General features: G+C 39.8%; 1 non-coding gene across 1 annotated transcript; it reads right to left on the reverse strand.

The window, feature by feature from the left end:
• Positions 1 to 2,347: 2,347 nt before the first annotated feature.
• LOC115840142 (U6 spliceosomal RNA) lies at positions 2,348 to 2,454 on the reverse strand. The gene has a single exon (XR_004034364.1). It is a non-coding gene; the product is annotated as a U6 spliceosomal RNA (small nuclear RNA).
• Between the last annotated feature and the right edge of the window lie 6,190 nt (positions 2,455 to 8,644).

Genomic DNA, 8,644 nt, shown 5'->3' on the forward strand with positions numbered 1-8,644 from the left:
ACATATACATATGTTCCCATATCTCCTCCCTCTTGCATCTCCCTCCCTCCCACCCTCCCTATCCCACCCCTCTAGGTGGTCACATAGTGCTGAGCTGATCTCCCTGTGCTATGCAGCTGCTTCCTACTAGCTATCTATTTTACATTTGGTAGTATATATAAGTCCATGCCACTCTCTCACGTCACCCCAGCTTAAACTTCCCCCACCCTGTGTCCTCTAGTCTGTGTCGTTATTCCTGTCCTGCACCCTAGGTTCTACAGAAAGGATTTTTTTTTTTTTTTTTTTTTTTTAGATTCCATATATATGTATTAGCATACGGTATATTTTTTTCTCTTTCTGAATTACTTCACTCTGTAGGACAGACTCTAGGTCCATCCACCTCAATACAAATAACTCAATTTCGTTTCTTTTTATGGCTGAGCAATATTCCATTGTATATATGTGCCACATCTTCCTTATCCATTCATCTGTTGATGGACACGTAGGTTGCTTCCATGTCCTGGCTATTATAAATAGAGCTGCACTGAACATTATGGTACATGACTTTTTTTGAATTATGGTTTTCTCAGGATATACCCCCAGTAGTGTGATTGCTGGGTCATATGGTAGTTATATTTTTAGATTTTTAAGGAACCTCCGTACTGTTCTCCATAGTGGCTGTATCAATTTACATTCCCACCAACAGTGTAAGAGGGTTCTTTTTCTCTACACCCTCTCCAGCATTTACTGTTTGTAGATTTTTTGATGATGACCATTCTGACTGGTGTGAGGTAATACCTCACTGTAATTTTGATTTGCATTTCTCTAATGATTAGTGATGCTGAGCATCCTTGCATGTGTTTGTTGGCAATCTGTATATCTTCTTTGGAGAAATGTCTACTTAGTTCTTTTACCCATTTTTGGTTTTTCTCCTTCATCACTTTAAATATGTCCTGCCACTCCCTTCTGGCTTGCAGAGTTTCTGCGGAAAGATCACCTGTTAACCTTATGGGAATTCCCTTGTATGTTATTTGTTGTTTTTCCCTTGCTGCTTTTAATATGTTTTCTTTATATTTAATTTTTGATAGTTTGATTAATATGTGTCTTGGTGTGTTTCTCCTTGGATTTATCCTGTATGGGACTCTCTGTGCTTCTGGACTTGATTAACTATTTCCTTTCCCATATTAGGGAAGTTTTCAACTATAATCTCTTCAAATATTTTCTCAGTCCCTTTCTTTTTCTCTTCTTCTTCTGGGACCCCTATAATTTGAATGTTGGTGCATTTAATGTTGTCCCAGAGGTCTCTGAGACTGTCTTCAATTCTTTTCATTCTTTTTCTTTATTCTGCTTTGCAGTAGTTATTTCCACTATTTTATCTTCCAGGTCACTTATCCGTTCTTCTGCCTCAGTTATTCTGCTATTGATCCCTTCTAGAGTATTTTTAATTTCATTTATTGTGTTGTTCATCGTTGCTAGTTCCCTCTTTAGTCCTTCTAGGCCCTTGTTAAATGTTTCTTGCATTTTCTCTATTGTACTTCCAAGATTTTGGATCACCTTTACTATCTTTTACCCAGTTTTGGATTGGGTTGTTTGCTTTTTTGATATTGAGTTGCATGAGCTGCTTGTAAATTTTGGAGATCAATCCTTTGTCAGTTGCTTCATTTGAAAATATTTTCTCCCATTCTGAGGGTTGTCTTTTCATCTTGTTTATGGTTTCCTTTGCTGTGCAAAAGCTTTTAAGTTTAATTAGGTCCCATTTGTTTATTTTTGTTTTTATTTCCATTTCTCTAGAAGGTGGGTCAAAAAGAATCTTGCTGTGATTTATCTCATAGATTGTTCTACCTATATTTTCCTCTAAGGGTTTTATAATGTCTGGCCTTACATTTAGGTCTTTAATCCATTTTGAGTTTATTTTTGTGTATGGTGTTAGGGAGTGTTCTAATTTCATCCTTTTACATGTAGCTGTCCAGTTTTCCCAGCACCACTTATTGAAGAGGCTGTCTTTTCTCCATTGTATATTCTTGCCTCCTTTATCAAAAATAAGATGGCCATATGTGCATGGGTTTATCTCTGGGCTTTCTATCCTGTTCCACTCATCTATATTTCTGTTTTTGTGCCAGTACCATACTGTCTTGATTACTGTAGCTTTGTAGTATAATCTGAAGTCAGGGAGCCTGATTCCTCCAGTTCCGTTTTTCTTTCTCAAGATTATTTTGGCTATTTGGGGTATTTTGTGTTTCCATAAAAGTTGTAAAATTTTTGTTCTAGTTGTGTGAAAAATGTCAATGATAGTTTGATAGGGATTGCATTGAATCTGTAGATTGCTTTGGGTAGTATAGTCATTTTCACAATGTTGATTCTTCCAATCAAAAATACGGAATGGTTCAAGAATTTGCATATCATCATTGTGCAGGGGTCATGCTAATCTTCCAATTCTGTATCATTCCAATTTTAGTATATTTGCTGCTGAAGCAAGCACTGAGCCGTGAAAAATTTGAGTCACTTGCTGTGCACGTTCCCAGCTGAGGTTGAGCAAGGCAACTCGCTTTCTTCTTGTTTCACCTCTCATACTGTAAATAAGTGTCCTTTTGTGGTCTATTTTGTGCCATGTTTTTTCCTTTTTTTGGTGTGGTTGGTGGTTTCACTGTTGAAAATGGAATTATCCCTTTATTTTCTGGCACTGCATATTGCTCTGGAGGCAGCTGTCAGAAGGCAGCCTGGATTTTCTTCCTTCATTTAAGGAAATTTAGCTTTAAAAATATCTTGGAATAATTTTTGTCTGCAATTTTTGGGTTCTTTATTTCAGGAATACTTTTCATCCATATGTTGTATCATTTCTGCCTGCCCTTGATATCTATTACTTTATCTGTACTCATTTTATCTTTCCCTTTCCTTCCCTTTGCATTCTCTCTGGAAGGACTTTCATTTCAAGACTTTAAATTTTCAGCCATGTCTATTCTGTTTGGGCTGTTCTAATGATTAGTTCTGTAATGATACTGTCTGGGTGCTCTGTTGCCATAGTTCTGCAATGCCTCTTTTAATCTCATTCTGTTCTTTTGACATTTTGTCTTTAATATCTTTGCAAAAAATAGAATTCATGTTATTATCAAGTCATTCCATAGCCTGAAGCCCTTGCAGGGAATCTTCTTCTGTTCTTGGGTTATGTTTTCTGTCACCTGAATTATTTTTCTGTACTCTGTAGCCACACTTCCTTTATTGGTCTTTGAGTGATAGGTTTCCACAGTCACCATGACATGCCCACTTTGTTCCCTTGCTCACGCTAAGTGTGAGCAACTTTGACTGCGATGGGGAGGTCTAGGTAAATTCCTCTTAACGTTTTTCCCATCTTATTGAGACATTTTTGGCTTCCACTCTGAGCCAAATTTGAGAGGTATCATGTTCTTACTGCTTTTCAGTACCCTGGTGGCTCAGTCTGTCAAAAAGTTCAGCCAGAGTGGGTAAAGTTTTGCTGGAAAACTAGAGGTCAAGTCTTTCTTTTTTTTTTTTTAAATTAATTAATTAATTTATTTTTTGGCTGTGCGGGGTCTTCGTTTCTGTGCGAGGGCTTCTTCTAGTTGCAGCAAGCGGCGGCCACTCTTCATTGCAGTGCGCGGGCCTCTCACTATCGTGGCCTCTCTTGTTGCGGAGCACAGGCTCCAGACACGTAGGCTGAGTAGTTGTGGCTCACGGGCCTATTTACTCTGTGGCATGTGGGATCTTCCCAGACCAGGGCTTGAACCTGTGTCCCCTGTACTGGCAGGCAGATTCTCAACCACTGCACCACCATGGAAGCCCTAAGTCTTTCTTCTGAGATTAAAAAGGATACCCTATGTTAGAGAACACCACATATGATCAAGGGCATATCCTACTCTTGTGGGGAAATACCCTGTGTTTTCAATCATTCTCCTGATCTAGACTGGAATTCTGAAAAATGGTGAATCCAAGTACTTTTCTTTTCTTTTAAACATTATTTATTTATTTATTTTTGGCTGTTTAGGGTCTTGGTTGAGGCATGCGGGATCTTTCATTGCAGCACGCGGGCTTTTCATTATCGTGTGTGGGCTTCTCTCTAGTTGTGGTGTGTGGGCTCCAGAGCACGTGGACTCAGTAGTTGTGGCATACAGGCTCAGTAATTGCCGCATGTAGGCTAAGTTGCTCCATGGCATGTGGGATCTTAGTTCCCTGAACAGGGATCAAACCCGCGTCCTCTGCATTGGAAGGTGGATTCTTAATCATTGGACCACCAGGGCAGTCCCATCCAAATATTTTTTCTGCCTTTGTTGAGATGGCATAATGGTTAGGATCAATTTGCCCTGATTTCCTTATGTAGCTAATAACATCATGGGGTTTTTATGAGTCTTAAATAAAATGTTGCATATAATGGCTTATCATCGTGCTACAGATACCCAACATATGTTAGGTGTTATTATTTTATTGCAGTGAAGGTTCTCTTCTGAGGGCCTCTCTTTACTTTTGCCCTGGGCTGCATACTCACCCACTCACTCTTTAATTCCGTTTCTTCCCAAATGGGGTTGCATTCTTGGGATTTTACAAACTTACTATATTTGCCTCATATCACTTTATTGAGGGTATGTATGGAGGAGGATGAGGTATATAGTGAGCACAATGAATTATTTCCTTTATTGATTTCTTTGGAAACTACTTTTAAAAGTGTATGACATGAGGCCATATCCTATTTATTTCAGGTTGCTGATGGTGATAATTTTGTTGCTGATGTTAGTGTCAGTAGGTTATAGGGTGGGATATTGTTTATCTTCCTCCATTCATCATGTCTATCTAGAAGTTCAAACAGGATTAGAGACATAGGGGAGAGAGGCAGGCCCTCGAGCAGGTGTCTGAGTGAGGGAAGGAGCAGAGGTAGAAATGGGTAAGAGGAGGTGGTGAAGGGCAGAGGCTGGTTAGCAATGAAGGGAATACTGGGTGATGAACCATGGTAGGTAGGAGACTTAAGGATGGTTGGGGATTTTGGAGCCCAGGAGGAAGAACTGAAATTAGTGGTGGATCTAAGCTACTGATCTTCTGTAAGACCTGGCTGTCCTGCCAGGTCACCTGTTGACATGATGTCTTTCCCAAGTGAACCTTTAGGCTGCCACAGCCACATGACCCAAAGGTTCTGACTGGGGTGCACATGCACCTTTTGCTCTTTAGTAAAACAGAGACCACCAGGCAGGAAGGCAGATGCAGAAGATACCAATGTTCTGTCTGCTAGGGATAGACATGGCTGAGAGTTCACCTGGTCCTATTAGTCTTAAGTTTTATCTACCTCTGAAATTTGGGGACCAAACAGCTCCAGGAGCCACTTCTAATGATATACTCATAACCTGGGGCTCTAACATTGGTTTGGGCATCAGAGAGAAAGACAATTAATTCCTGACTCCATTAGTACCACGACTTTGTTCACTAAGTTGAGTTAACTTTGCTCCTGAATCGAGAGCTTCCAAAGTCATTGCTGATCCATGTGTATACAGAGCCTGTGCTGAAGCCTCACACAATAGATGCTCCTTAATTAAATGAAGAAAAGATATATCAGTTTCACAGCACTCCAGAAGTTGGAGAATATCTTTTGGGTCCCTTCCCTCCCTCCCTCCCTCTTGCCCTCTCTAATTCAGCACCAACTTCTTATCAAGGAGCTCGAATCTGCCAGTGGAATGAGGAATCATCTAGCAAGCAGGTTATTTTAAATCTTTAATAGACATATTACCTTACATTATGGCTTCATCATCCGCCCCTCAGTGTGAGCACCAATAGAACATCCATCATAATTAGTGTAACATCCGGAACACATAAAAAAGATGAAAATGTGCAGTTAAGTTGGGTGTAAGGGAGCCCAGACTCTCTGACTGGCTTTCTGTTAGACTGTGGGCACAGAGCCAGGCCTGGATGTGGCTTTCCCATGGACCAGAAAGGGGAGTAGGGTGTGCTCTTAGCCCAGAGTGCTGTTCCTGTTCATCCTTCTCCAGAAAGACAGAGCCTTCCAGCACTGAGCTGAAGCTGTAGCTGTCATTTACAAAGTTCTAGTCTCACTTCTATTACTGGCCAACCTGAGGCCACTGGCCAAAACTTGGAGTCCCATGTCCAGAACAATCAGATAGGAACAATTTATTTACTGAGCCAAAACCTGTATTAGGTTCTTTTCACTTTCATTAGCTCATGGAAGCCCTGTGATCACCATATGAAGTAGATATTATTATTCATATTTTTATGAAGGAGAAAACTGAGGTTTAAAAATGTTCTAAGACTCATACCCTGGGAAGTCTATTTCCAAAGGTTATTTTCGTAGAATGTGGCCACTGGACAAGAAAAGTATGTGGAGTATTGAAGCGAGGAGGAGGTGAGGAGATGCTGTTCCAAGCTTGGAGGCGAGAGGGACGTGCCATTCAGGTGTGAGTGGCACCTTCACTTGCATGTAATCCTTCAGAACGCCCAACGAACCACTGCGTGCCTCTTGTATTGTTTGCATGTACATGTATGTGTGTAATTACTTATCTCTCTTTTGGGCTCATGCAGAGTTGAGTTAGTCCTACATTTCAGCTCTCAGCACTGTCTACATCATTCAGCACAAGGCCCCTCTTGCATTTATTTCCCCTTATTCAGTCCCTGATCCTCACTTCCACCCCCCTCACTTGCCTAGTTGTCTAACTCTGTTGTACTGGATATATATCCTTTTAATATTGTGTACATGTTTTTGGTTAATGTAACGGTATTTTGTTATAGACCTCACTTTGTTTTTTTAAATTTTTTCCCTTACTTTTAGGCTTTTAGATATAACCACATTTGCTCTGTGAGCATCAAACGCACTCGATGTTAACTCCTGTGTGCTGGGAAGGTATGTATCCACACATTTTGCTCATCCTCAGCCCTGGAGATAGACACTATAGCTCACCTTCAACTCCTGGCAACTTCACACAATACAATGACTCAATGAACACAGCATCCTTGACCCCTAGGGATTTGCACCAAACTTTATTGGCCATTCTCCATTGTTTGCCTTCCTACCATCATCTCACTTGTTTAACTCCTCATCATCTCTTGTCTGGGTCCTTACAAAGGTCTCTGTCTCCTACCTTTCTTTTTTTTTTTTTACTTAACAAAATTTTTTATTGGAGTATAGTTGCTTTACAATGTTGTGTTAGCTTCTGCTGTACAGCAAAGTGAATCAGTTATACATTTACATATATCCACTCTTTTTCAGGTTATTTTCCCATATAGACCATTACAGAGAATTGAGTAGAGTTCCCCGTGCTATAGAGTAGGTCCTTATTAGTTATCTATTTTTTTAAAATAGATCTTTATTGGAGTATAATTGCTTCACAATACTGTATTAGTTTCTGTTGCACAACAAAGCAAATCAACCATATGCATACATTTGTCTCCATATCCCCTCCCTCTTAAGCCTCCCTCCCATCCTCCCTATCCCCTCCATCTAGGTTGGTGCAAAGCACCTAGCCGATCTCCCTTTTCTATGCTGCTGCTTCCCACCAGCCACCTATTTTACATTCGGTAGTGTATATATGTTGATGCTACTCTCACTTTGCCCCAGCTTTGCCCTCCCACCCCATGTCCTCAAGTCCATTTTCTATGTCTACCTCTTTATTCCTTCCCTGCAACTAGGTTCATCAGTACGATTTTTTTTTAGACTCCATATATATGCCTCAGCATATGGTATTAGTTTTTCTCTTTCTGACTTACATCACTCTGTATGACAGACTCTAGGTCCATCTACCTCACTACAAATAACTCAATTTCATTTCTTTTTATGGCTGAGTAATATTCCATTGTATATATGTGCCACATCTTCTTTATCCATTCATCTGTTGATGGACATTCAGGGTGGTTCCATTGTCCTGGCTACTGTAAATAGTGCTGCAGTGAACATTGTGGCACATGTCTCTTTGTGAATTATGGTTTTCTCAGGGTATATGCCCAGTAGTGGGATTGCTGGGTCATATGTTAGTTCCATTTTTAGTTTTTAAAGGAACTTCCATACTGTTCTCCATAGTGGCTGTATCAATTTACATTCCCACCAACAGTGCAGGAGGGATCCCTTTTCACCACACCCTTTCCAGCATTTATTGTTTCTAGTTTTTTGATAATGGCCCTTCTGAATGGTGTGAGGTGATACCTCACTGTAGTTTTGATTTGCATTTCTCTAATAATTAGTGATGTTGAGCATCTTTTCTTGTGCCTCTTGGCCATTTGTATCTCTTCCTTGGTGAAATGTCTATTTAGGTCTTCCACCCGTTTTTTAACTGGATTGTTTGTTTTTTTGATACTGAGCTCCATGAGCTGTTTGTATATTTTGGAGATTAATCCTTTGTCAGTTGTTTCATTTGCAAATATTTTCTCCCATTCTGAAGGTTTTTATTTTTTTTTGTCTTATTTATGGTTTCCTTTGCTGTGCAAAAGCTTTTAAGTTTAATTAAGTCCCATTTGTTTATTTTTGTTTTTATTTCTGTTACTCTAGGAGGAGGGTCAAAAAAGATCTTGCCCTGGTTTATGTCAAAGAGTGTTTTTCTTATGTTTCCTCTAAGAATTGTATAGTGTCTGATCTCACAGTAAGGTCTTTAATCCATTTGGAGTTTATTTTTGTGTATGGTGTTAGGGAATATTCTAATTTCATTCTTTTACATATTGCTGTCTAGTT

This window comes from Globicephala melas, chromosome 6 (assembly GCF_963455315.2).
Source record: "Globicephala melas chromosome 6, mGloMel1.2, whole genome shotgun sequence".
NCBI lineage: Eukaryota > Metazoa > Chordata > Mammalia > Artiodactyla > Delphinidae > Globicephala > Globicephala melas.